General features: G+C 43.8%; 1 pseudogene; it reads left to right on the top strand.

Annotated features, from left to right (window-relative positions):
- The first annotated feature begins 22,347 nt into the window (after positions 1-22,347).
- On the top strand, positions 22,348-23,448 carry LOC118901743 (annotated as a pseudogene).
- The last annotated feature ends 3,318 nt before the right edge of the window (positions 23,449-26,766 follow it).

Raw genomic sequence — 26,766 nt, 5'->3', positions numbered from 1 at the left:
GAGAGAGAAAAGGAAGACAAGTATGACTTCAAGGCTTTTGGTCTGAGAAACTTAAAGAATGGAGGTGTCATTTATTGAGATGAGGAAGACTGCAGAAGAAGCAGGTTTTTGGGGGGAGAAAACGAATTCAGTTTTGGACTTACTAACCTTGAAGTGCTTTTTAAATATCCCCATGGAGAAGCTGAATAAGCATTTGGACACCTAAATTCATCTGGAGCTCAGGGAAGAGAACCAGAGTAGGATATGAAATAGGAAGTAATCAGAGCACATACCTGGAATTTAAAAAAACATGCAATTGGATGAAACCACCAAGAGGGCAAGTGTAGCAAGAAAAGAGACAGTTTACAGACTGATCCCTGGCCCTCTCCAATGTCTAAGGCTATGTAGAAGAACCAGAAAGGAGTCTCACAGGAATGTACAGAGAGGTAGGTGGAACACTGGGCAAGTGTGATGTCCTGGTTACCAGGTGAAGTAGGTGTTCCAAGGAGAAGGGCAATCAAATGCGGCTGATACATCAAACAAGAGCATGGACCTTTAGACTTAACACCGTAGAGGCCATTGGTTGATCTCACTAAGAGGCGTTTTTTTGGAGTGGAACAAGAGATCGGTGGGGTAAAAGCCTGACTGCAGTGGATTCGGGAGAGAATGGGAGGAGTGAAACCAGAGACTTCGAGTGTAGCCTGCTCTTTGGAAGAAATTGGCTACAAAAGTGAAGCCATGTGTAACCATCAGTCCAATCCATTTCACCTGTAATCTGCCATTGCTAATCAAGGGGGTTTTTTTTTTTTTAAACATCTTTATTGGAGTATAATTGCTTTACAATGGTGTGTTAGTTTCTGCTTTATAACAAAGTGAATCAGTTGTTTTAATTGTTACTACAGAAGACTTGCATGTCCTCCAAGCAGCACGGAGCCTGAACAGTATCTTCGCCCAAGTTCTTTTTCTAAGAAGTTGCGGTCAGCTGTGTCTAGTTCAGTTGAACCAAGAATCAGCTGTGTCTAGTTGGAACTGAACTGGTTAAGACTGGATAGGACCACGGACTATCCAACTGGGCACACATGAGTATCCCCTCAGTTACCTTTTGATGTCAGAGGGCCGAAAATCCACCTTTAGATGCTGCTAAGCGCCTCCACGTTTGAACGTGCAGAGGCCTGGAGCTTAGCTGCGCCTGCGCAGAACCACGATTCCCGCACCTTTTTCCAATCACCTTCCCCCACGCTCCCCACGCCTCCCACGCTCCCCAGGCCCCCCACGCCGCGGACCGCCCTGTGGCTTCATTCCTCCTCCCATAAATACCCCCAAGCCCCAGGCACCTGGTGAGGCTGCTCGGAGACTTTCTCTCTTCTCGTCGCTTGGCTGCCTCGTGAATAAGATCTCTGCCACAGACCTCGGCGTCTCAGCATCTGCCTTGCTCTGCGTCGGGCAAAATGAACCTCCAGCTTTACTGAGAAATTAGAGAATTTTTAGACATTTCTCTCCTAAGCCCTGCTCCAGCATACGAGGACCTGTGCTCCTGTCCTCACCTCCTTCCAGCCCTCCGTGGAAGAGGTGGCTCTCCTGTACTCCTGTCGCGTCCCAGCCTGCTTCCTTCAGACTGGGGCCTTCACTTGTTATCTTCTCTCTCTGTTAATCCTACCTTCTGCTGGTTTTCTCTGCTCAGCCTAGAAATGCGTTTTCCTCTTGCCTGTTTTAAACTTCTACCTCATGAAGAAATGAAGGCTTAAGCTTGCTGTGTAGACTTCCTCAACTCTCATGCACTTCTATGACTCTCCACTGTGAATTCGACCTTCCTGAGACCCTCGGGCAAAGGCTATCACTGCCACTGGAATTTCGGAGTGGAAAGGGTTGGGGGGGGTGGAGGGTCTTCACTTTTCTTGTTCTTGTGCAGCTTGTGAAGCTGCAGCCCACTGAGATCCGTGTGGGTACAGCTCTCTGAATCTGTGCTAAGTGGGAAGAGGCAGTTCTGGGTTCAAATACCACCTTGGGCTTCTCTGGCTACATATCTTTGGGAAAGTTACTTATTTTAGCTACAAGTTGTCACAGCTATGTGTCATTAGAGTTAAATAGCTGCCATGGGTTGAGGATTTACAGTTAGTTGGGCAGGGCTAGTTCTTTGTATGCAGTATCTCCTTAGGTCTTATAGCAACTCTGTGAGCTATTTTGATGATTAGTCCCATGTTATAAATTAGAAGAGGGAGGCAGAGCTTAAGCAACTTGCCCCTTTAGTCGCTCGGCCAGTAAGTGGTAGAACTAGCATTCTTAAGCTCTACTTTCTGTCTCTAAGCCCCTGTTTACTCAGTTGTATATGAGATAAAATACAAGGTTCTTTACCAGAAAGACATTTTTCTCACGAATGTCCCAAACCATAAGCATTACTTTCCCCAACTCTTCCGAGAGCCCCTATCTTAAGGGGCCAAATCCCCCTCTCCAGAAACCTGAGTCCACCTAGATTCCTTCCTCTCCCTGATTCCCTGCACCTCTTCTAATATCCACCTCCCCTACAGTCTACCTCCTTCACGTTACCTGTGTCAGCTGCTCATCCCAGCTCTGGTGACCCTCTGTACAACTCAGATCCACATCACCCCTCCCTACTGCTGTACTCCTCATCTCCGGAGAGCCGGATCTGAGACTTTCTCCCCTCTCCTTATTTGGCTGCGTTTTGAATAAAACCCCTTTTTGCTGCAGACCTCCGCGTCTCACCCTTTTCGGCTTGCTGTGCTTCAGGCAAAATAACCTAGTTCACCTGGTTCGGTAACAAGTGGAAGAAAAAGAAATGGGAGTGAGAACTGGAGGAGAAGTGGGGCCAAGAGAGGATTTTGTTCTTGCCACATTGTTGCTCTTTTTTTCACAAGGGAAGCAACACGTACTTGTAGGGCGCTGGGGATAATGTAGAGAGAAATGTTTGATGCACGAGGACAGGGCGGAATTACTAGGACAGTCAACGAGTAGGTGAGAGAAGGTGGGATCTAGCACACAAATGGAGAGGTTGACCTTCGCGGGGACCATGACACCTTAGTTAACACACCAGAAGGTTGGACACAGATGCAAGTAATGGGTCGATTCAGCCGTGTGCACTGTGGAAGTACTCTTCGAACTGTTTTCTGTAAAACTGGATAGTAGGAAACAAGGTTATCTACTAGACTGAGAATGGGAAGGTATTGGAGCTCCGAGAAGACAAAGCATAAAATATTCAGGAACTAGGAGTGTAGATAAACCAGAGGAATGTAGTGTAGCCTCTGGGCAGTGTGAAGAACCCGTTAGTAGTGATTACAAATTTAAATTCATGTCAATCAGCATGGGTGTGTGGTTTGCTCCAAATCATCTTAGCTGTACTGGTGCAGAATAGACACCAAGAGCAGTTTCAGTGGAGTAATGTGGGAAGAAGCCAAATTGGGAAGATTTGAAGAGGAAATAGGAGGTGAGGAAGCAGAGATTCCAGATTTAGACAACTTGTCCCAGAAGGAACAAAATATACAAAATGTATGCAGGTAGGGGATGTGGAATTGGGAAACGTAAGATTTCTTTTAAAAGTGGGAGACATTAAAGTATGTTTGTATACTGTGGACTGAGCAAGTAGAGAAGAAATTGATGATGGAGAAAAGGGCGGGGGGAATCAAGGAAGGGGGTAAAGTCCTTAAGCAGGTTAGGGGATAGAGAACACAGATCACAAGTGCAGAAGCTGACCGCTGATGGGCACAGGTTTGAGCAGGTTTGTAGCGAAGACCGGCAGGAAGGTCAGGTTTCCACTCTGAGGGCTTGTATTTTCTTAATGGTAAGACGAGGTCATTAGTTGAAGAAGGCAGGTGTGGGAAGTTGGAGAGAAGGTGTGAAACAACCATCTGGAAGAAGACATAAGTGCACTTCTGTGGAGGCACAGTAAGATTCCTGGCCGTTGACAAGCACCCATTTGAGGTTTTTATCCAAAACTTAGAGTCAGTCTGGTTCTGTGATTTTTTTGTTTGTTTTTTTCAAGTAGCTACTGAGGGTGGAGAGTTGGGTTCACCAGGGAAACCTACAAGACGACAGAGCTTTTTCCATGAAAAATATCCTACCTCCAGAACCCAGGGAGGGTGGCGGAGAGGGGAGCCAGAAGGTGACACTGTATGTTATTCTGACTGCTGCTCCCTTTAAATGAGTTTCTATTTTAAGAGCCTGGGGATCAATAGTGCTTAATTTAATCAGCTTCTTGCAGGTTAAAAGGAAATCAAAAATCTTTATGAGTACTGGAATAAGTTTTCATCAGAAGCTCAGGCTAATGTGCCGAGAGTGTTGTAGGGCGAGGGAAGATGGCTTCTCTGTTTATTCCAGAAGACAGTTCTGACCCTGCCGGGCATTCTTTGGCTTGGGTCCTGTTTCTCTGGATCTTACCAGGCCGTGCTAGTTGCTTAATTCAGGATTTCTCCTTAACCCCAAGCTATGATTTTGAGCATAGCCTACAGAGTCATCCCTGTCATCAGTCCTGACCTCAGCACAGAGATTTTTAGGAGCTCTAGTTCAAAACTCAATGGACCTTAACCTCCGCACTCGGGGATGTGCGGACTTTTATTATACGGCTTCAGCCTACCTTCCTAGTTCATATCCTACTGCTCCAGCTACAGCAGGCTGCTTGTAGATCCCTGATGATAAAGCAATTCCCCCTCTTCACCTAGAACATCCTTCATTGCCTGTCAACCGGGGCAGCTGTTGTTGTTCCCTCAAGAATCCTTAAATCTCACCCCTTCAAGCTTTCTCTGGTTCCTTTTTTTTTTTTTTTTTAACATCTTTATTGGAGTATAATTGCTTTACAATGGTGTGTTAGTTTCTGCTTTATAACAAAGTGAATCAGCTATATGCATACATATACCCCCATATCCCCTCCATCTTGCGTATCCCTCCCTCCCACCCCTCTAGGTGGTCACAAAGCACCGAGCTGATCTCCCTGTGCTATGCGGTTGCTTCCCACTAGCTATCTATTTTACATTTGGTAGTGTATATATGTCCATGCCACTCTCTCACTTCGTCCCAGCTTACCCTTCCCCCTCCCTGTAACCTCAAGTCCATTCTCTAGTAGGTCTGCATCTTTATTCCCATCTTGCCCCTAGGTTCTTCGTGACCCCCCCCGCTTTTTTTAGATTCCATATATATGTGTTAGCATACGGTATTTGTTTCTCTCTTTCTGACTTACTTCACTCTGTATGACAGACTCTAGGTCCATCCACCTCACTACAAATAACTCAATTTCATTTCTTTTTATGGCTGAGTAATATTCCGTTGTATATATGTGCCACATCTCCTTTATCCATTCATCTGTTGATGGACACTTAGGTTGCTTCCATGTCCTGGCTATCATAAATAGAGCTGCAATGAACATTTTGGTACATGTTTGCAAATGAAGCAACTGACAAAGGATTAATCTCCAAAATTTACAAGCAGCTCATGCAGCTCAATATCAAAAAAACAAACAACCCAATCCAAAAATGGGCAGAAGACCTAAATAGACATTTCTCCAAAGAATATATACAGATTGCCAACAAACACATGAAAGGATGCTCAACATCATTAATCATTAGAGAAATGTGAATCAAAACTACAATCGGATATCATCTCACACCAGTCAGAATGGCCATCATCAAAAAATCTACAAACAATAACTGCTGGAGAGGGTGTGGAGAAAAGGGAACCCTCTTGCACTGTTGGTGGGAATGTAAATTGATACAGCCACTATGGAGAACAGTATGGAGGTTCTCTGGTTCCTTTTGTCATTAACTTCGCCCTTAGTACTTATCTGGCTCTGTAAGCACCGAGCACATCATGCTGTGATTTATGTGTTCGTCAGTATTCCTTGAGGGACTTTGTCAAATTTACCTCTGTAGGCCCAGCACTTAGCCCCATCTCTCACATATGATACGCACTCGAATAAATAGCAGCATCAGATCCAACTTGTGGAGCAAAAAATAATGATTCAAGAAACAGCTTCCACCTTTTTTTTTTTTTAACTAAGTCCTAAACTTGTTTCAAGATCTCTAGCATTTGGGGGGTCAGTATGGTGAAGTAGTTAAGTCTTGGGATTCTAATCAGAGACTGGGATTTGAATCTCTGCTCCACTATTTATTAACCAAGCACCTGTTTGTGCTTCAGTTTCCCTATATATTTAATGATGAAAATAAGAGTATCAACTTCATAGAGTTACTATAAAAATTATACAAGACAGGGAATTCCCTGGCGGTCCAGTGGTTAGGACTCTGCATTTTCATTGCTGAGAGCCCTGGTCAGGGAACTAAGATCCCACAAGCCGCGTGGCAGGGCAAAAAAAAAAAAAAAAAAACACAAGACAGTGCATGCAATGTGCTTAGCTCAGTGTTTTCCGTGCTGGGCACATAATAGGTAATAAACATTAGTTATCATAATCATTATTATGAACTAATTATCTGGAAGCCAGATTCTTGCTTATTTGTTTCTGCCTGAGCCCTTGTCTTGAAACCTTAAGTGTCTTATTTCCTCTTTGAATGCATCTCTGCCTTGCATCCCTCGCCTGCTCTCCCCCATCTCTTCCAAACTACCATCCCACCCCAGATGCCTGGTCTTCTAGAGGCAGGACCCTGGCACTTGACCTCTAAACGCTGCCTCCCTGAGGTTCCTATTACCACGTGCCCCCCACTCCCGACCCCGCCTGCCTTTGCAGGCACTGTCATCTCTAGTGTGGTCTCATCCTGAATCCAGCTTCTGCCTGGGCTTCATACCTGGCTGTCAGAACACAGGTCTCCACCTTCCTTCCCTCCTGCACTGACTCTGCCTCCATCCCCAGTATCTGCCCCACCCCAGCTTTTCTGGGGCCCTCTGGATCTGTATGCAAGGGCCATGGTTAAATTTTCCCCTCCATATCTGGCCACAGTGCACATTTTACATTTGCTGTGTGTACTTTTGCTGAACAATAATGACCAGCCCTGGGACTACACACAAAAGAGTGTACTCCTGACCCAGTTAAATTCTTTTCCTACAAGGATCCCCATTATCCTTGTGCAGTATCCAAAAGGTCTTCAATTTATCAAATTGTTGGCCGTTCTAACCAAGTCATGCATATTAGATTACACTACAGTTTCTTAGTTTCAACCAGAGTCATCTAAAAGACCCAATCATTTCATCTTAGCTGGAGCTCTGAAGCAGAAGCATTCCAGCGGTAGACGATGGTGGTTACACATGCTATGGCTTTCGCTTTTTATTCAAGTGAATTTCCCAACCAGAAACTTCAGGCCTATGCAATATTTTGACTAGAACTCTCCACCCCACTACCAACAGTCTAAGGAAATTAGTGGGTTTTGTAGCAGACGTAAATACGTGGAAATAAGGAGAATCCCATATTCTAAGTATTTCCCAGACCTCACAGTTAGAAACGATGTTGGCCAAATCTGTTTGTCTAAAGTCTCTAAAGTCGATTGAAATGGCAAATTTAACAGAGATAAGGAGCGAGGGAGAAACAGAGACAGAGAGCAAAGCTGCCTCTGGAACTGATCGTTCCTGGATAAACTATCCTTAAAGCAGAGCTACCGTTATGGTAAGTCAGTTCAACAAGGCACTTACTTCCATATCATCAAATGAGTTAACTTTATCTACGAGACTATCTTTTGTTAATTTTTACTCTCATAGAATGTTACTATATTATGTAAATTTGTATGGCCTTATAAGAAATAAATTCATATATAATGATTATGTTCTACTTATACAATTATATTTTACAAAGGAAGACATATATTTAGACCCAGGGGCTTCTGTAATGTGAAATAAAATCCTTTTAGTACCAAAGATACATTTCCTGCAAAACCAAATGGAGGCAATTTCTCTTACGTATGATTTCTTTATACTTAGGAAATAAGGCAATAAAATTATTCCATGCATCATATCAGTGGTTAGTTAACCCGATATGGGAGAAGAGGTGAGGGCTGGAGGGAGGGAAATCACTGTTTACGACATATTGAGTGATGGTTCATTCAACAATCAGGATTCCTTTCCTCCATGTTAAAAGAAGGCGCAGAGGTGAAAGGGACTGACTCGTTCCCCAACCTGGAAAAGATGCCATGCAGACACTCTGGAGGAGATGGACGGAGAAAGAGCCCAGCTCTCTCCTAGGGCTTCAGCTTCAAGCCCCTTTGGGGACTGGAGTAGAGATTCACATACAACTGCCTTCCAGCAGCCCCTCCCACATGGAGCTGCTATTCTGCAGGGCCTGTTACTAAATATAGCACCTGCATTTCAGACTGACAGAAGAGCTCCTGCTGTGTACACTGGGGAGCTGAATCTTCACACTCTCCTAATATGGTAAGCCCTGCAGCCCATCAGCCAGGGAAGCAAGGGGGGAAACCAGCGGGTGCTAACATGCGCCTTAAGGTTAACTCTTTCATGGAAGGCAGAATGCAAGCTAGCTTGACCACTGGTCACTGCAGAGTCTCCATTTACTAAGAATCTGGAAACCAGGATCCAGTCCCCTTTGCAAATAGTGGTATTTGCAGACAAACACTAGATCAAGGAAGCTGGGCAAAATAAACTGCCTCAACCCAAGGGTCACTGAAATAAAACAGGAAAAGAAAAATCAAGAAAAAAAATTCTCAGGAGGGTGGGAAAGGCAGTAGAAAAGAGGACAGCAGAGGGACTGACAAGTACAGTACATGCCACCTCTGCCCCATAGACTGTGTCAGTCTGTCACAGCAGCTGCACCCACGGCAAAATGGCAAGCAGGTGTCCGTGTTGGCTTTTGATTACAGACCCAACAGCGGGCAGAGACTGCAGAGCATGGGTCCCCCGGCCACTGGCTGTTCTTCCCAGCCTGCTGGAGACCCCGCCATCCCAAGGACTGGGCCATTCAGCATTTCAGGGTGTCTCCCCAGAGCCAAAGGACTATGGCCCTTGCAGGAATAATAAGAGGAAGCCCATGGTTAGATAATCAATGTCCCTAATAACTCACTAAAGTGTCAGGGTGAAATACGAAAAGCCTCCTCCTCTCTTTCCACGGGGGAAAAAAGGAAAACCACTGTGGCAGCTGCCCACTCGGAGTGCTGGGAGGACTGGCGAGTTCTTTCTTGAGCGGGGGTGATGGCTAAGAGAACGAATGAAGTTTCAAGACGTCCTAATCTCGCTGCTCTATCCTTCCGCTTCTCAGTGCCCTGCTGGCTTCCATAGTTGGGTAGTAGGGTTGTGAGTCTACAAAGGTTAGGGAGGGTAAGGCCTTGTCTAGGCAGTATAAAGTATTTACTCCCTCAAGGGTCAAATGTGGGAACTCTTTTTTTTTAAACATCGTTATTGGAGTATAATTGTTTACAATGGTGTGTGAGTTTCTGCTTTATAACAAAGTAAATCAGCTATACATATACATATATCCCCATATCTCCTCCCTCTTGTGTCTCTCTCCCACCCTCCCTGTCCCACCCCTCTAGGTGGTCACAAAGCATCGAGCTGATCTCCCTGTGCTATGCGGCTGCTTCCAACTAGCTATCTATTTTACATTTGGTAGTGTATATATGTCCATGCCACTCTCTCACTTCCTCCCAGCTTACCCTTCCCCCTCCCTGTGTCCTCAAGTCCACTCTCTACGTCTGTGTCTTTATTCCTGTCCTGTCTCTACTTTCATCAGAACCTTTTTTTTTTTTTTTTTTTTTAGATTCCATGTATATGTGTCAGCATAAGGTGTTTGTTTTTCTGACTTACTTCACTCTGTATGACGGACTCTAGGTCCATCCACTTCACTACAGATAACTCAATTTCGTTTCTTTCTATGGCTGAGTAATATTCCATTGTATATATGCACCACATCTTCTTTATCCATTCACCTATTGATGCACACTTAGGTTGTTTCCATGTCCTGGCTACTGTAAATAGTGCTGCAATGAACATTGTGGTACATGACTCTTTTTGAATTATGGTTTTCTCAGGGTATATGCCCAGTAGTGGGATTGCTGGGTCGTATGGTAGTTCTATTTTTAGTTTTTTAAGGAACCTCCATACTCTTCTCCATAGTGGCTGTATCAATTTACACTCCCACCAACAGTGCAAGAGGGTTCCCTTTTCTCCACACCCTCTCCAGCATTTATTGTTTGTTGATTTTTTGATGATGGCCATTCTGACTGATGTGAGGTGATTCTCATTGTAGTTTTGATTTGCATTTCTCTAATGATTAGTGGTGTTGAGCATCCTTTCATGTGTTTGTTGGCAATCTGTATATCTTCTTTGGAGAAATGTCTATTTAGGTCTTCTGCCCATTTTTGGATTGGGTTGTTTGTTTTTTTGATATTGAGTTGCATGAGCTGCTTGTATATTTTGGAGATTAATCCTTTGTCAGTTGCTTCGTTTGCAAATATTTTCTCCCATTCTGAGGGTTGTCTTTTTCTCTTGTTTATGGTTTCCCTTGCTGTGCAAAAGCTTTTAAGTTTAATTAGGTCCCATTTGTTTATTTTTGTTTTTATTTCCATTTCTCTAGGAGGTGGGTCAAAAAGGATCTTGCTGTGATTTATGTCATAGAGTGTTCTGCCTATGTTTTCCTCTAAGAGTTTTATAGTGTCTGGTCTTACATTAAGGTCTTTAATCCATTTTGAGTTTATTTTTGTGTATGGTGTTAGGAAGTGTTCTAATTTCATTCTTTTACATAGTTGTCCAGTTTTCCAAGCACCACTTATTGAAGAGGCTGTCCTTTCTCCATTGTATATTCTTGCCTCCTTTATCAAAGATAAGGTGACCATATGTGCATGGGTTTATCTCTGGGCGTTCTATCCCGTTCCATTGGTCTATATTTCTGTTTTTGTGCCAGTACCATACTGTCTTGATTACTGTACCTTTGTAGTGTAGTCTGAAGTCAGGGAGGCTTATTCCTCCAGCTCGTTTTTCTTTCTCAAGAGTGCTTTGGCTATTCGGGGTCTTTTGTGTTTCCATACAAATTGTAAAATTGTTCTAGTTCTGTGAAAAATACCATTGGTAGTTTGATAGAGATGGTAGTATAATCATTTTCACAATGTTGATTCATCCAATCCAAGAACATGGTATATCTCTCCATCTGTTGGTATAATCTTTAATTTCTTTCATCAGTGTCTTATAGTTTTCTGCATACAGGTCTTTTGTCTCCTTAGGTAGATTTATTCCTAGGTATTTTATTTTTGTTGCAATGGTAAATGGGAGTGTTCCCTTAATTTCTCTTTCAGATTTTTCATCATTAGTGTATAGGAATGCAAGAGATTTCTGTGCATTAATTTTGTATCCTGCTACTCTACCAAATTCATTGATTAGCTCTAGGCGTTTTCTGGTAGCATCTTTAGGATTCTCTATGTGTAGTATCATGTCATCTGCAAACAGTGACAGTTTTACTTCTTCTTTTCTGATTTGGATCCCTTTTATTTCTTTTTCTTCTCTGATTGATGTGGCTGAAATTTCCAAAACCATGTTGAATAATAGTGGTGAGAGTGGACATCCTTGTCTTGTTCCTGATCTTAGAGGAAATGGTTTCAGTTTTTCACCATTGAGAATGATGTTGGCCTGGGTTTGTCATATGTGGCCTTTATTATGTGGAGGTAGGTTCCCTCTATGCCTACTTTCTGGAGAGTTTTTATCATAAATGGGTGTTGAATTTTGTCAAAAGCTTTTTCTGCATCTATTGAGATGATCATATGGTTTTTATCCTTCAATTTGTTAATATGGTGTATCACATTGATTGATTTGTGCATATTGAAGAATCCTTGCATTCCTGGGATAAACCCCACTTGATCATGGTGTATGATCTTTTTGGGGGCTGTTGGATTCTGTTTGCTAGTAGTTTGTTGAGGATTTTTGCATCTATGTTCATCAGTGATATTGGCCTGTAGTTTTCTTTTTTTTGTGACATCTTTGTCTGGGTTTGGTATCAGGGTGATGGTGGCCTCGTATAATGAGTTTGGGAGTGTTCGTCCCTCTGCTATATTTTGGAAGAGTTTGAGAAGGATAGGTGTTAGCTCTGCTCTAACTGTTTGATAGAATTCGCCTGTGAAACCATCTGGTCCTGGGCTTTTGTACGTTGGAAGATTTTTAATCACAGTTTCCATTTCAGTGCTTGTGATTGGTCTGTTTATATATTCTATTTCTTCCTGGTTCAGTCTCAGAAGGTTGTACTTTTCGAAGAATTTGTCCATTTCTTCCAGGTTGTCCATTTTATTGGCTATAGTTGCTTGTAGTAATTTCTCATGATCCTTTGTATTTCTGTAGTGTCAGTTGTTACTTCTCCTTTTTCATCTCTAATTCTGTTGATTTGAGTCTTCTCTCTTTTTTTCTTGATGAGTCTGGCTAATGGTTTATCAATTTTGTTTATCTTCTCAAAGAACCAGCTTTTAGTTTTATTTATCTTTGCTATCGTTTCCTTCATTTCTTTTTCATTTATTTCTGATCTGTTCTTTATGATTTCTTTCCTTCTTCTAACTTTGGGGGTTTTTTGTTCTTCCTCCTCTAATTGCTTTAGGTGTAAGGTTAGGTTGTTTATTTGAGATTTTTCTTGTTTCTTGAGGTAGGATTGTATTGCTATAAACTTCCAAATGTGGGAACTCTTGAATGTGGGCTGGCCTCACTCCTCACTGTTGGGCAGTGATGACATCAGTATAGCTGGCCAGTGATGTGGGTGTATTTACCTTCTGGAACCCTACATTATCAAAACTGCTTTCCATATTTTGTCAAGGCCAGAGTCCCCAAGAAGGACATTCTAGGAGGTCTCTAAATTAGAAATGAGACAGTGGTTGGGCTTTTTGTGACATAAGGCATGGGCCCAGACTCTGCTAGCTACCATCTCCTACCTTGTGAAATGCAGTTTGTACATGGAGGGAATCCCCACTCCCAGCCCCACCCAGTGTGTGACTGTTCCACCTGTCACTGCCTCTCTGAGGGCTCCAGGACCTCACCCTCTGTGCCCAGAGTGGCTTTCAGTTGGGGGGTTAGATGCGGGCTCTGCTAAGTTTCAGGGTGCAGGTGGGTGCCCTTCCGCTGAGGGCTGAGGTCCAGGCAGCTTGTGGAGGAAAGTCCCCCTACTCACATGGGAGCCCTGCCTCACTGGCCCTTTCCCTGTATAATCAATAAGGAGATGGCCCTCTGTAGCTTTGCTTGGCCTCCACACGGCTCTTTGGCAACTGGCTGTCCTCTGGCACCTCTGTACTCTCTCCTCCCTCCCGTGGACCCCCAAGTCTGGCCCTTTCAGGTCGAGTCCCCCCTAAATCTCTGTGCTCCAAGAAGGGGTGGGGTGGGCAAAATCTGTTGTCCCCTTCATCCTTAGCACCCCTGCTCTGTTTTTCTTTTCAAGCTCTGTTCTTGCATAAACTCTTAAGTGGAATGTTTGGTTCCCCCTCAGAACCCTTGCTTTTGATTCAAATGAAACCCCATTAGTAACTGGTTCCTGATACAAGAACCAGTTTAGGATGTTTGAAGGACAGAAATAAACAAACCTGCAATTAACTATGTGTTTCCCTTCTGGTTTTTGGATACAGTAATCTAATTCTCCTTGTATCAATGTAGACCCTCTAGCTACTATATAGAAAGTGTCAGGAAATGTGGAAAAGAAAGAAAGGCATAAAAATTAATATATAAGATCTGATATTGTACCAGTTGAAATGTCTATAGACTATTACAAAAGAAATGATATCCAATTAGCAGGAAAGGAATGCTGAAAGTTTAAAAAGCATTATTTCATTTTCAATAAAACATAGATTAAAAATTCTTCGTCAGAACTATTATCACTGCCCATCTTTGCACCCAAATGGGGAAAAAAATAGGAAGGTGGACACTTTTCCAGAGTTCTTCTTTCAGTGGTCAGTTAACTTCACTAATTCATAAACTAAAGCTACAACTTAACTCCAGCCCACCTGCCCCATTCCACCCAGGGTTGGGGGAGATGCCTTATAGCAAAGCTTGAGACTGCTGTGACTCTTTGCATCAGAAGCCTTAGGCCCTAAGAAAATGTGGACCATGAACTGAACCTGCTTATATTCACAAATGATTTATACTGGAAATTAATATTAACCAATAGTATTCATTTACTTTGTTCAACAATTATATTTTTGAGTTCCTCTACGTGTTATTCTCTGTTCTTGCCGATGGAGATACTGCAGACAGAGGTCCTACCCTTTGGAGCTTTTAGTGGAGGAAACACACACACACGCACAACCCAGAAAAACAAATAACATGATTGTCATCATTACTATGAAGGACATAAATAGGGTGATATGGTGAGTAAAAGAGTATGTACAATACAGGCACTATTTTAGAAAGCATGATCTGAGGAGAAAGACCTCTAAGAAGAGGACATTTCGAGTTAAGACAGGCCTGGAAGTGTAGAGGTACTGATGGAAGAATCTGTTTCAGATGCTTGAAGGACAGAGACGAAACCAGTGCATGGCTCGAGCCTAGGGAAACAAGGGGAAAGAGAAGAGAATGAGATTGGTCATTAGGGAGGGATCAGAAAAAGCCAGGAAGAAGTTGAGATTTTTATTCTAATTTCAGCACGGGAGAGTGTAGCAGGGAAAGGATGGGCTCTGATTTCCAGGTGAAATGTCAGCAACTTCTAAATCGTGCTCTAATAATTAGTAACTATAGCTTTATCAAAGAGGTGACAATGCAGATATGGGTAGATACATGCACATCATCTTAGCAACTCAAGGCTCTCCCAGTTTCAGCCTCTTGAAGTTTGAAAATTCTGTATCACCAGGAACCTGAGTCATTGCAGGAGTGGATCCATATCCTAGAAGATACGAGTAGGAATGCTCTTTTCTTTTCCCTCTGGGTCAGGAACCAGCAGGATCTTCCTCTGATTATATCCAAGAAAGGTAGCAGCTCCTGCCAACAACCTAGATAAAGGAACCACTCACCCACCAAGTTATAGAGAAAGAGTATTCCCCTGACCTTGGTACTACATTTGAGGTTCTAGATTTGCACAAAGAAGGCCAGACTGGGAAAGACAGACATCAGGCGAGGCAACAGTTAATAAAAGGGCACGCGAGGATTACAGTGACTTCAGCAGCTGCGCTGGGGGTGGACTTTCTTCCCTCTGCTTTTGGCTACCATTTTTTTTTTAATATTTTAATTAATTAATTAATTTATTTATTTATATTTGGCTGTGTTGGGTCTTCGTTTCTGTGCGAGGGCTTTTTCTAGTTGCAGCAAGCGGGGGCCACTCTTCATTGCGGTGCGCGGGCCTCTCACTATCGCGGCCTCTCTTGTTGCAGAGCACAGGCTCCAGACGCACAGGCTCAGTAGTTGTGGCTCACGGGCCCAGTTGCTCCGCGGCATGTGGGATCTTCCCAGACTAGGGCTGGAACCCGTGTCCCCTGCATTGGCAGGCAGATTCTCAACCACTGCGCCACCAGGGAAGCCCTTGGCTACCATGTTGATGGCTTTCTTATAGCTTCTGACACCACAGTTCATCAGCACTTAAGTGAAAATATCTCCAATAGACTCTTAGCTGCCACCCCTCCAACTTACTTTCTGATGACATAGCAGGGCCAACAAGGGAAAGGAGACCAGTTGCATTTAATATGGAATGGGCTAAAGAGAGATTTTTGTGGGTGGAGATCCTCTCTTCATGGTTGAACACCTAAACTTTCCAGAGCTGCAAATAGAGGCAACATGACTCCCAGGCCACAGTAAGGCCTCAAGGGTCCCAATAACACATCACTTAATATCAATAAGGTTTCTTTCACACGTCTTCCTTTGTCTCAAGCTACAAAGAGGGTGAATTGGAGGCGTTTATGAAATACTGTCCGAAGAACAGAAGCATAAATCCCAGGTCTAATTATTAATGCTAGCCAGCTTTCAGATGAGCTGACATGCCCTTTGTAGGGCTTTGGGTTGTTAAAGCCTGTGGATCAATATCAGTTTAAAGGTGGTTTCTCTCTGTTCACCCGTGGAACACAACAGAGGAAAGGGTTCTTCCTCAGATGCAGCAGAGAGATGTGTCTTCAACGTGGGCAAAGAGGTAGACAGCAACCATTTGTCATAATAAACATTAGCTGAGCCATTGCATTTTTTAAGCACAGATTTATTGGGTAGGTTTGCATGAATGTGTGCCTTTGGCAAAGTTCTCAAGGGCTGTCTGTTTCATTGGGGAAAAAACACCTCTCAGCCAAGGCCAAGAAAACGATTTCAGCTAAGAAATGAACTGCTGCGGCTCATAATATAACCCATGAAATAATTGTAGCCAGAGCCAGAAAATGCAGTCATTAGAAAGGCTTCAGGAAGAACCAGGCTGTGACAACACCCCCTTCCCCACCCCAGATAACTGTGCTTTCATCTTTATGGCTTCCACTACAGGAAGATGACCTTAGGATGACTTTCAAGTCCTAAATTTCTCTATGAAAGAAAATATTAAGAAGGAATAAGAAAATTATAGAAGGGGCCAAAAATTTGAATAGAAGGGGAAATTCTTACGAGTTTAGTTAGAAAGGAAATCATTAAATTCTTTCGAAATGATCTTTTCTCTTCAAGTGCAAAAGAAGGACTTGGGGAGGGGAGAGACTACAGGCAGGACACACATGGTCAGATCAAGTCTTCACAGACCAACTGCTGAGAATAGATGAAATTAAAAGCTGGGATTGAATTAGGTCACCTTAGCACTTTGATCAGGGAGCCCGTTTACCAAATAAGATGCTGCTCAGTATTTGGCCGTTACAACTGAAGGAAGAGAAGAAGGATTGATTGTTGTAGTGGCCACTGTAGACACGCACAGAGACAGAGCATCTCCCAGGCAGGTGGGCAGGAAGGCTGGTCTGCGTGCTCCGGATCCTGCATGTGCTCTCCTCTGGCTCCTTTCTCCGTCCCCGCTCTGTACCCCAGGGGCAAGCTCTCCACGCTCCCCGCTCCCAGACTGCTGACTTCTGGTTGGATCTGAGGCTGGAGTGTGAGAGGAGAGACAGCCAGCTTGGGTATTTCCTCTCTGCTCCTTGCCTTCCTCTGACAGGCAGCAAGCACCCTGCCAGGTCTCTGCCTCCAGGGCTCGTGTTCCCAGTGGGCTCGGTTCCCCTTCCTCCAGCCCTGGAGGTGATAAGGGCTGTCTGCTCTCTAGTCTCTGGCTGCTTCACCATGCGCTCTCTGCTCCCTCGCCCCTTCCTCACCGCTCACAGTAGCCCCGGGACTACATTCCCTTCGCTTAAATCGCTTGCGTGGAACTGTATTCCCTGCCAGGACACTGAGCCATACAGCCCTGAATACATGTTCACAGAAGAAGACTCCAGCTCTATTCTAAGGCAGATGGTTATGGTATACCATGGGTACCTCCTTTAGCTCCGATGCCTTAGTGTGGAAAATAAGGTAACATTAGTACAGAACTTAGACTGGTGGTTCACTGTTTTCTTTAGGCGCTTTCAGCAGGATACTCATGTCTTTTATACACACATTATAGGAAGTCTGGGCCCGAGCCCCCAGAGAGCCACAGTCAGATTTACATTTTGGGGGACCCAGCAAGAAGGTGCAGGACAGCAGAGGTGAGCTGCTGCAGGCTTTCCCACTGGTGTTAAGAGAGCTTAAGGACTCTAGAAATATCCCCCAAGGTATAAAGGGATAGAAATATTTTGCATTTATTTTTATTCCTGGCTGTGAATAGGTGGTCAAATTAAGAGAAAGATGAAAGAAAGATACAGGAGAGGAGAGGAAGGGGGATGTGGTAGAGAGGGAGGGGAGGGGAGGGAGAAGGGAGGGGAAGGGGAGAGGAGGAAAAAAGAGAGAGCTATTAATTCTTTCTTAAATTTCAGCCAGGGCTAAATTAAGTCTCTTTTTTAGAAAACTAAATAATCTTACTTGCAGAATTAATGCCAAGAGCTTTGCTTTGAAAAACTGGCCAGCCTACATAGAGATACGTAATTTACAACCTGGAGCTCAGATGCCTTTCACAAACACCCTATCTGAAATACCCCTGTCCTCCATAACCCACTGCCCCATCATGTGTTTTATTTTTTCTCATGACACTTAGCACCACCTGACATGACATTACAGGACTTCTGTGAGTGTCTCTTGTCGGCCCTGCCCCTGGCGTGCCAGCTCTTGGAAACCAGGTGTGCTGTGCATTCCTTCGCCAGGGCCAGGGCGAGAGTGGGCATCAAGACCAAGGTGAGAGAGGGAATCCAGCGAGTCCGGGAACCTCCAGTGGCCATTCCTCCTGCAAGGCAGATGGCTGAGCGGCGGTCACCAAACAAACAACTGTGACTACAATTTGTCTCAGGAAATCGGAATGGGGGACACTTATTCAAGGGCGATTCTCTCCCAAAATTTTTGTGAAAACCCGATTCAGGGTTTCATTCACATGCTGTTAGTGGCAGAGAATGAAGTGTCCCTTTTTCTCTTCCTTAGTGCTGGATTTTCTTCCTGTGAAAATAAGGAAGAAAAGACTCCAGATGGAGAGCCTCACATTGTCGGCAGATTTAGAAAAACTCCCCTGGAATTTGTACAGACTGACAAGCGAGTCATCTTCCATCTTATTGCTTTAATTTTAGGCTTCAGAGATGCCCAGCTCTGTTGTTCAAATAGTTTTATTAAAAATTTGTGAGGAGGGAAAAGAAGTCTCCGTGGGCCTGTCTGATTTCATTATCCCTGGCACAGCACACAAACGGAGCAGGGCTGCCAAAGGCTGGAGATGGCCGTCTGTGGCACTGGGGGGAAGTGAAAGCCTCTGGAAGCTTCCAGTACTGATCACACATGTTCTAATCTGCCAGGGGATCTCACAGAATCACGAGTCTCAATATATAACTTAGTGCATATTTCTCAGTCATTAAACCACCAGTATCCTAGTCAGAAGACAGACACCCACCTATCCCCAACCTTTAACTTGTCCCTTTAGTCTAACTCCTATTGCTCCTCTCATTAGAGAAATTCCATTCTCTAAGAATTTTCCGAGTCCAGATTGAGCAATAAAATGCCAGCCATTCCTCTGTGGCTTTGATGGATGACCCCGGCATTCCACAAAGAGAGGATACTGCTGTTCAGATTGTGATCCAGACATTTGAGTCCCCCAAAGGCTAGGTACAGACCTGACAATATCCTGAAAGGCAGGGATTTGCCTGATGGCACCAACTAAAGTGGAGCCCCTGTGGAAAGGGCAGATGGGCTTGTGTGTTCCCTCGGAAGGAGCATTAGGTCACATGAAGGTAGTCAGCCCAGTGAGACAAGCTACCTTCTCCCATACATATTTTTCTGGTTGCCAGGAGAGGTCTCCAGCCTCAAGAGTGGCCCTGTTGAAAGATGCTCAATTGAGTTTTGTGAAGGTTTGGAGCAGCCCTGTTGAAAGATGCCGAGTGGAGTCGTGTAAAGGTTTGGGATGAGTAAGGGGATTGGAGGGGGTGTACTAGCAACGCAGGTGGACACGTAGAAAGTAAAGAGCCCCCAGCAGGCCATCTGGATTCCAGCTCCAGCTCACTCCCTGACTCCATCACAGCCTTTCTCAACCCAAGATAAATGTTAGGGTCAACAGAGCTTTTAAAAAATACTGGTGCCTGGACATGACCCTCAAAACAATTAAAATAGGATCAAATCAGATCCCCACCTGAAATTTCTCCCCACCTGAATTTTTCTCCCCACCTGAAAGTTCTAGTAGAAAGTATAAGGTTATAAAAAGTTTGGGAAAACTTTAAGTGCAGAATTGCAAAGTTAATGCCAAGGATGAGTTTCTTTGGTTTCTCCGGCCACAGTCTCACGCAGAGGGATGGGGGTGGCATCACCAAAACCAAAGCGTTTTCACGGCCAAAGAGGAAGGTAGATGGAAGCTGACCCAGGAGAAGGGAGGGCTACTTCCACCGCTCAGGCCCCAGTGCTCTCAGGCCAGGACCTGATTCCATAGCTGCTTTGGGAACTTTGCAAATTCCTGGGCCAATGCCCAGGGCTAGAGAAACCACCATGTCTACGTAAGGCCCCAAGCATCTACCTTCGATTCTTTAAGATCACACCTACCACTGAAGATCAAAAGATTCCTCACTCCCTCTACCAAGTCCCTTCCAACTTAGCTAAGAATTTCGTCCCTGCTTAACCTCCTTCCCCTGCTGACAGGAGAAATGAGGGTAGTTCTTTTTTCTTCTCTGTTAGGGGCCTGTATTAGGCCTGGTGATGGCCCCGATTTTGACTCGCAGCATCACGGCCCTATTCAGGGGGTTTGCACAGTGCATGATCTGTATGACTGTAGATGATGACCCTGAGTAGGCCATGATTAGATAAGCATGCCACAGACACAAACGTGCAAATGACTGAACACACACTCACGCACACACACTCACACACACAGAGTCAGTAAGCCACCAGCATGGCAAAGAAAGAAAAATAGCAACAACGAAACCAGAAGACTCATTTTAACCTAGACGGTGATCAAACGGTTCCGTGTAAACTGTGATTTTAGTTGCTTCTTCCTCAGCCCTAGAAATTATGCTTTCCTTTGAAGAGCTGATGTAGCACTCTACATGATACATTCACTACTAGAATTCAGTGTTCTGATTCTCTCTAGGATAGTAATAGAGACTGGATACATGTCCTAGTGTCTCATTCTCAAGTTATATAATTAGTAACTACATCATGCAATTTTTTTTTTTTTTAATCCTGCTACAAGACAGCAGCTCATAGGAGGCAAAGCTGAAGTTGTTCAGCAGGTTCAGTTTTTTTTTAAGTACTCAGGCTTCTTTCAGCCACAAGTCATTATTATCTGTTTCTTCTTTATCGTTACCATTATTATTATTACTATTTGACCACTGTTAAGGTAATGTTCCCTAGAAATTTGAGAGTTAGAGAGTGAGAGGGAAAAGGAGTATGACATTGAAATCATCTCAACTACAGCTCTTTGCATCTCCTGAGGAGCCTTTCAGAGAGGGGTTTTCTCTAATTTTCATGATCATGATTTCTATCTCATGAGGTGATTAGGTCTTCTCTAATTTTCGTGAGACACCAGTGCATGTCATGATTCACTCTTTGGCAAATAACCCTGCGGAGGGCAGGGAAGACTAAAGGAGAGACGAAATCAAATCATATTAACTAGTAGGCACTAAGTCTGTAATGGGATAAATCAACTCCCTTTTCTTTTCCTTTTGGTTCTTCAGTTATATAATTATTATTATCCACAGGCTCAGTCTATCTTTTCCCAGAATATATAATCATACAGTTTACTTCCTAGGGCTGGACCTTTGGTCTCTGATCTTCTGAAATGTTGGTTTCAGCTCACTGACCACCTTGGGAGACCCACAGAGATCTGCTCACAGTGGGTCATAGTTAGGGACTGACTTGGGCACCAACTGGAGTCAGCACCTTTGTAAAATTGCACTTTCCCTCAACAAAGAGAAGTAGCTCCTTTGGTGAAAGGCATCTCAGCAGAGCTCATGGTTGGGGTTGATCTATTGTTTTCTTGGGAGGGGGGGCATTTTTTCTGGAAAGTACCAAAGAGCTCTCCATCAGTCTGGTAGTGATCCGCCCGCCCCGGCCTTCCATTCTCTCCTCACCACAAACACACACACACTTGCTTTCAAGCCTGTCCACTGCTGGGGATGTCCTTTTCTCTAGCATACACAAAAGATGAGAATAGCATCACCACTGACTGACACGTCTCTTAAAATTTGAGAAGCAGTGTTGGCAACTGCAACCACAACAAACAATCCATATCGAGGGCCCACAGTTCTGCCTCGAACATGGGAATTCAGGCCAATTCAAATATTTCCAAAACACCTCTCAGAGCCAAACTCTCAGATCCGCACACTTAAGGGGCAAACACTCCAGCCCTCATCTCAGGGAGCTGTTTTTAAACAGCCCTCTGCATTAGTGTTTGGGTTAGGTATATGTAAGAAAGTCAACACTTCACAGATTTCTAGTTACCTCTAGATCTGGTCTCTGAGATTTGAGGTTGTGCAAAGTCAAAGGTTAACACTCTAGACCATAGCTATGTCCATGAGTACAGTCCAGTACTAATAGTAATTAGCATTAAAGAGAACCAAACAATATTCAAGTTGCTTCTGTATCCATTGTGTCTGATGTAATGTGAGGAATGGAGAAATGTGAAATTACATAATTTTCAAGAGACCAAAATGGTCTGTCAATGCTGAGGAAAAAGATGACCAGGACTCTCCCTGGGTGGCATAGAGTGACCTACACTTACTAGGAGAGATTTCCATACTTATGACAACATTCCTTCCAGATTTTCCAAAACAGTTCCAATTTCTATCAATTTGCCCTCTTGTTGCCATAAATATCCTTGTATTTGTCATACTGTGTACCATATATTTTTGGTTTATAGTCAGCATAATTAAAGCTCACTGCAACTTTTGGTGCATATCCAGGCCATTTAAACATAGGTCACTCTCTTTTTTCTTCCATCTCTCTTTTCCTGGGAATTAGTGATCCCTTGGCCCTGCTAGAAAAAAAAAGAGAGGTATGTCTCTATGCTGCGGGAGTGCAGTCCGCACCTCGGGCCCCTGGGTATTTGGAAGATATTTATGCAGTCCAGTCAAGTAAGTTCCTTGCCAGATTAAAAAAAAAAAGGGATTTTTACAGAATGGACCAGACCTTCAAGATTTTGTATCTGGTGATCTAGCAGACAAGAGCACCTGGGATGAATATAAAGGAGGCGTAAAACGCCAGAAAGGAGAATGGTTAAGACTACATCCATGGCTAAAGACAGAGATTCCCATGGGGAAAAATTACAATAAACTGAAAAATACAATGCAGAATTTAAATCTCCACACAGGGTGTGAGGAAGTTCAGTGTCCCAATATTGGAGAGTGTTGGGGAGGCAGAGAATATGCCACTGCCACTGCCCCAATCGTGTTGATGGGTGACACATGTACAAGAGGTTGTAGGTTTTGTTCTGCTGAGACTGCAAGAAATCCACCTCCACTGGATGCCAATGAGCCCTACAATACTGCAAAGGCAATTGCAGAGTGGGGTCTGGATTATGTAGTCCTGACGTCTGTGGATCGAGATGATATGCCTGATGGAGGAGCTGAGCGCTTTGCAAAGACTGTGCCTTACTTAAAGGGAAGGAATCCGACAATCCTTGTGGAATGTCTCCCCCCTGATTTCTGAGGAGATCTTAAAGCAATAGGAAAAGTTGCTCTGTCAGGATTAGATGTGTATGCACATAATGTAGAAACAGTTCCAGAACTACAGAGGAAAGTTCGTGATCCCCGGGCCAATTTTGACCAGTCTCTACGTGTACTGAAACATGCCAAGGATGTTTGACCTGATATTATTTCTAAAACACCTATAATGGTGGGTTTTAGGTGAGAATGATGAGCAAGTATATGCAATGATGAAAGCACTTCGTGGGGCAGATGTGGACTGTTTGACTTCAGGACAATATATGCAGCCAACAAAGCGCCACCTTAAGGTTGAAGAATACATTACACCTGAAAAGTTCAAATACTGGGAAAAAGTAGGAAATGAACCTGGATTTCATTATACTGCAAGTGGCCCTCTGGTGTGTTCTTCATATAAAGCAGGTGAATTTTCCTGAAAAATCTAGTGGCTAAAAGATAAAACAAAAGCCCTCTAACACTTAACAAGACATTCAAGATCACAGGAATTTTAAAACTTTGACTCCAGTTGGTAACAGAAGTGATGGCAGAATGCCTAGACTTCAGTGGATATATCCCAGTCTTTTTGTCTTAAGAAAAATGTCAATAAGTTGTGCATATTTAATTATAATAATTCTTTTGTCTTTTAGCATATCTTCTTTGTCCCAGTAAACAATTGCTTATTATGATGTAATCATAAAACATCTTTGTAAGAGTTTACTGTTAAGAGTATAATTTAAAAAAAAAAAAAAAAAAAGAGTATAATTTTTAAAATACCTTAAAAACTTCCGGAAAATCAAAAAAAAAAAAGTCACTCTCAAATTTGGAGACTATAACCGTACTATATTTAAAGGGGGGAGGGAGACCAAATCAAGGTTACAAAAGTTGTATGATTTAAATATTGGCATTTAACAATTTAATACCTTTAACCACCCCCCCCATACAATGTAATATATTCTGTTTGCAAGAAATTCATAGAATTCTGTGTGCACACAGACACATACACACACACCCTATGTCTGGTGTGGGTTTCAGCCTTGTCCTTGGATCCCCTTATCTCTGCCTAGAAGTTTATTTGGAGAGCATGTTAGACATCTAAATGAAAGGTGCTTCATGACTTTGACCCTGCAGGGTAGGAAAAAATAATTTTTCCTCTACCTTTCTAAGTTATTGGCCAGGGCCCCTGGAACAAAAGACCGATTACCAAGAGAAAAACTCGAAGAGAAATTTATTCACATGTATATCTCACATACATGGGACACACCGAGGGAAATGAGTAACTCAAGGAGGTGGCTTAGAATTCAGGCTGAAATACCACCTTCAGCTGCATCAAAGAAAGGACTGTGGTGGGGCAGGTCAGGGGTGGGAAGGTGACCAAGAACAGTGACACGGCAAACAGGGTAAACTTCGTTCCACAGGTCGCAGCCTGTGCCTTCTCCACGGATAAGCCTCTTCTGACTTAGAGCCAGCCTTCTCTTCCTGGTCCAGAAAGCGAGACCCCCTCACAAATGGATATTTCCTTTACAAGTATAGATTGTCCTTACAAAAGGGCAGCTTTTATTCTGTTTTTCAGAGCTTCTCTTCTGTCTGCTCTTTCTCAAAACAATCCTTATGTCTAGAGGCCTATTTTGGGGTGGTGTACGCTGGTGTCCTACAATAATACGAAATGCCCTTCTGGCCCCCAGGTGAGAGGCCTTATGGTGAATGCTCATAAAGCAGCCCTGAATATAAGCACAAGTCCCAGTAAACACAGTCATGAGCCTGATGGGAGAACAGCTGTCTCCAGAATCCGGGCGGGAGCTCTGTCCTCCTAACGCTTGGCTTTGGTGCTCAGGGCCTGGGAAGAGCTGGACAGAAAACCCTGCGGCCTGGAAACAATTTCACAGGCGGATACATTTTTGAAACTGAGGGATTGTTAGAGCTCAGACTTTTGTGCTCTTTTCCACAGTAGCTTTCAGTGGAGCAACATGGAAAGCCCAGACAGAATCAGCTTTCCAAAGCTGTCTGTCTTCCCACCTGCTGCTGCTGGGTATCCTGGGGTCAAGGGAGGGAAGCTGGCCCATGAGAGAGGACCATCTACTTGCCTACCCCACTGGGAGAAAACCTGCTAAAAGCAAAATGAAATCTTCTCCTGGGGCCATTACTCACTAGGCCCAGCTCTGAACACAATGCTGGTGGGGAGTTTTAGGGAAGTTTTAAAACATAGAAGTGGGAATTTACCTGTGTATATGTACCAGCATTGGGAACCTCCATCCTCACAGGCCCTATTCCTGAGGCATCAGCACCAACTAAAGTTGTGGTCAGATGCTTCCTACTAAATTAAGGGAAAGAAATATAACATGGCAACCTGTCCTAAGTAAGACATAGGAATCCCTGTACATTCCTCCTCTTGAATCACTCCCTCCTTGCAATCAGGGATTGGTGCTGGTTTCATGGAACATCCTCTCTAGATTTTGAATGCAGCTCCTCCCCCATGACTCTGTCCTTCCCAACAGCTGCCCAGGGTCTGGGGCACTTCATTAGGTGAAGCCTTGGGTCAACTGTATGTCAGATCGCTAACCCCACATTTATTTTACGGATTAAAGAAAGGAGGGAGTAGGAAGCAAGGGATACTCAGAATTTAAACATTTTCCCAGATCCTTTGCCCCAGGTAGCATTAAAAAGCCTGAAAACCAAATGCTGTACTGACCATGGGGCCTGTGTCTGTGAGCTTTCAGCCATCGGCCTGCTCAGAGCGCTGAGGAGCAAATAAAATTGCCAAGCGTTTAATAATTATAACAGCTTTTGTTCAGCACCGTTTATGTGCCAGACACCGTGCTGAAAGCTTCTTATACATGAAATTATTTAATTCCCCTCAACTCCTGAGAGGTTTATATTATTTCCACCCTTTTTTTGCAAGAGAAGAAACTGAGGTTTAGAAAGGGCAAGAGGCTCGTCCAAGGTCACACAGTGAGGGTTGGTGAACGCAGGGTTCAGAACCACACCAACTCCAAACAGCAAGGTGACAGAAAAGGAATATGTGATTCAGAAATTCTCAGAGCATTTACCGCTTATCCCAGTCATTTGGGACTTTTCACATAATCTAAAATGTTGCATCAATTTTCATTTCAGGTTTTATAATCACACCAAGACTGCAAATTCCTCGAGGTCAAAGACTGGGTTTTCCACTTCTCTGTGTTTTCAAAGTGCCTAACATAGCAATTTGCACAACATAGGCAATTAAAAATTATGTATTAACAAATCTAAATGTGGTAGAGGTAAATTAATAATTATTAAGTGAGTTAAAGAAAAATTGAGCCTTCCAAAATAAAAATGGAAGAGGGTTTGTTTTCGCCATTTCCCAGGATGTGGGTCATTTTTAAAAGGCATATTTTCAGCCCATCTGGAGTTCCAAAGGAGGGAAATAGCCCAGGTTAATCAACTTCTGAAATAGCTCCACTGCGAATGAAGAGGGCAAGTGGAAGCCTCCGCCAGCATCCTGAATATGTCAGCGGGAAATGATCCCAGCAAAGCTTGAGTGTAAATCAAGCTTGGTTCCCCGTAAGCCCCAGATTCTCACAACTTCAGAGACGCATCCTTTGATCTTTTCACCCTCTCCTGAGGGCTTATAGCTTCTGCAGTGGCCGGAGGGCAGGAGTCACAGAAGCTCAGCCCTGGTGCCCACGTGAGCAGACAGGGGCTGTGTACCATCAGGAGCCAGTGAGATAAGCAGCAAAATCCTTTAAGCAAAGACCCTGGGGGCAGAAATGCCAGAGACCAAGGTACTGGAATGTTTAGA

This window comes from Balaenoptera musculus, chromosome 10, assembly GCF_009873245.2.
Source record: "Balaenoptera musculus isolate JJ_BM4_2016_0621 chromosome 10, mBalMus1.pri.v3, whole genome shotgun sequence".
In the NCBI taxonomy this organism is placed as follows: domain Eukaryota; kingdom Metazoa; phylum Chordata; class Mammalia; order Artiodactyla; family Balaenopteridae; genus Balaenoptera; species Balaenoptera musculus.
The sequence above is the reverse complement of the archived record's forward strand: the minus strand, read 5'-3'. Positions and strand labels throughout refer to the sequence as shown.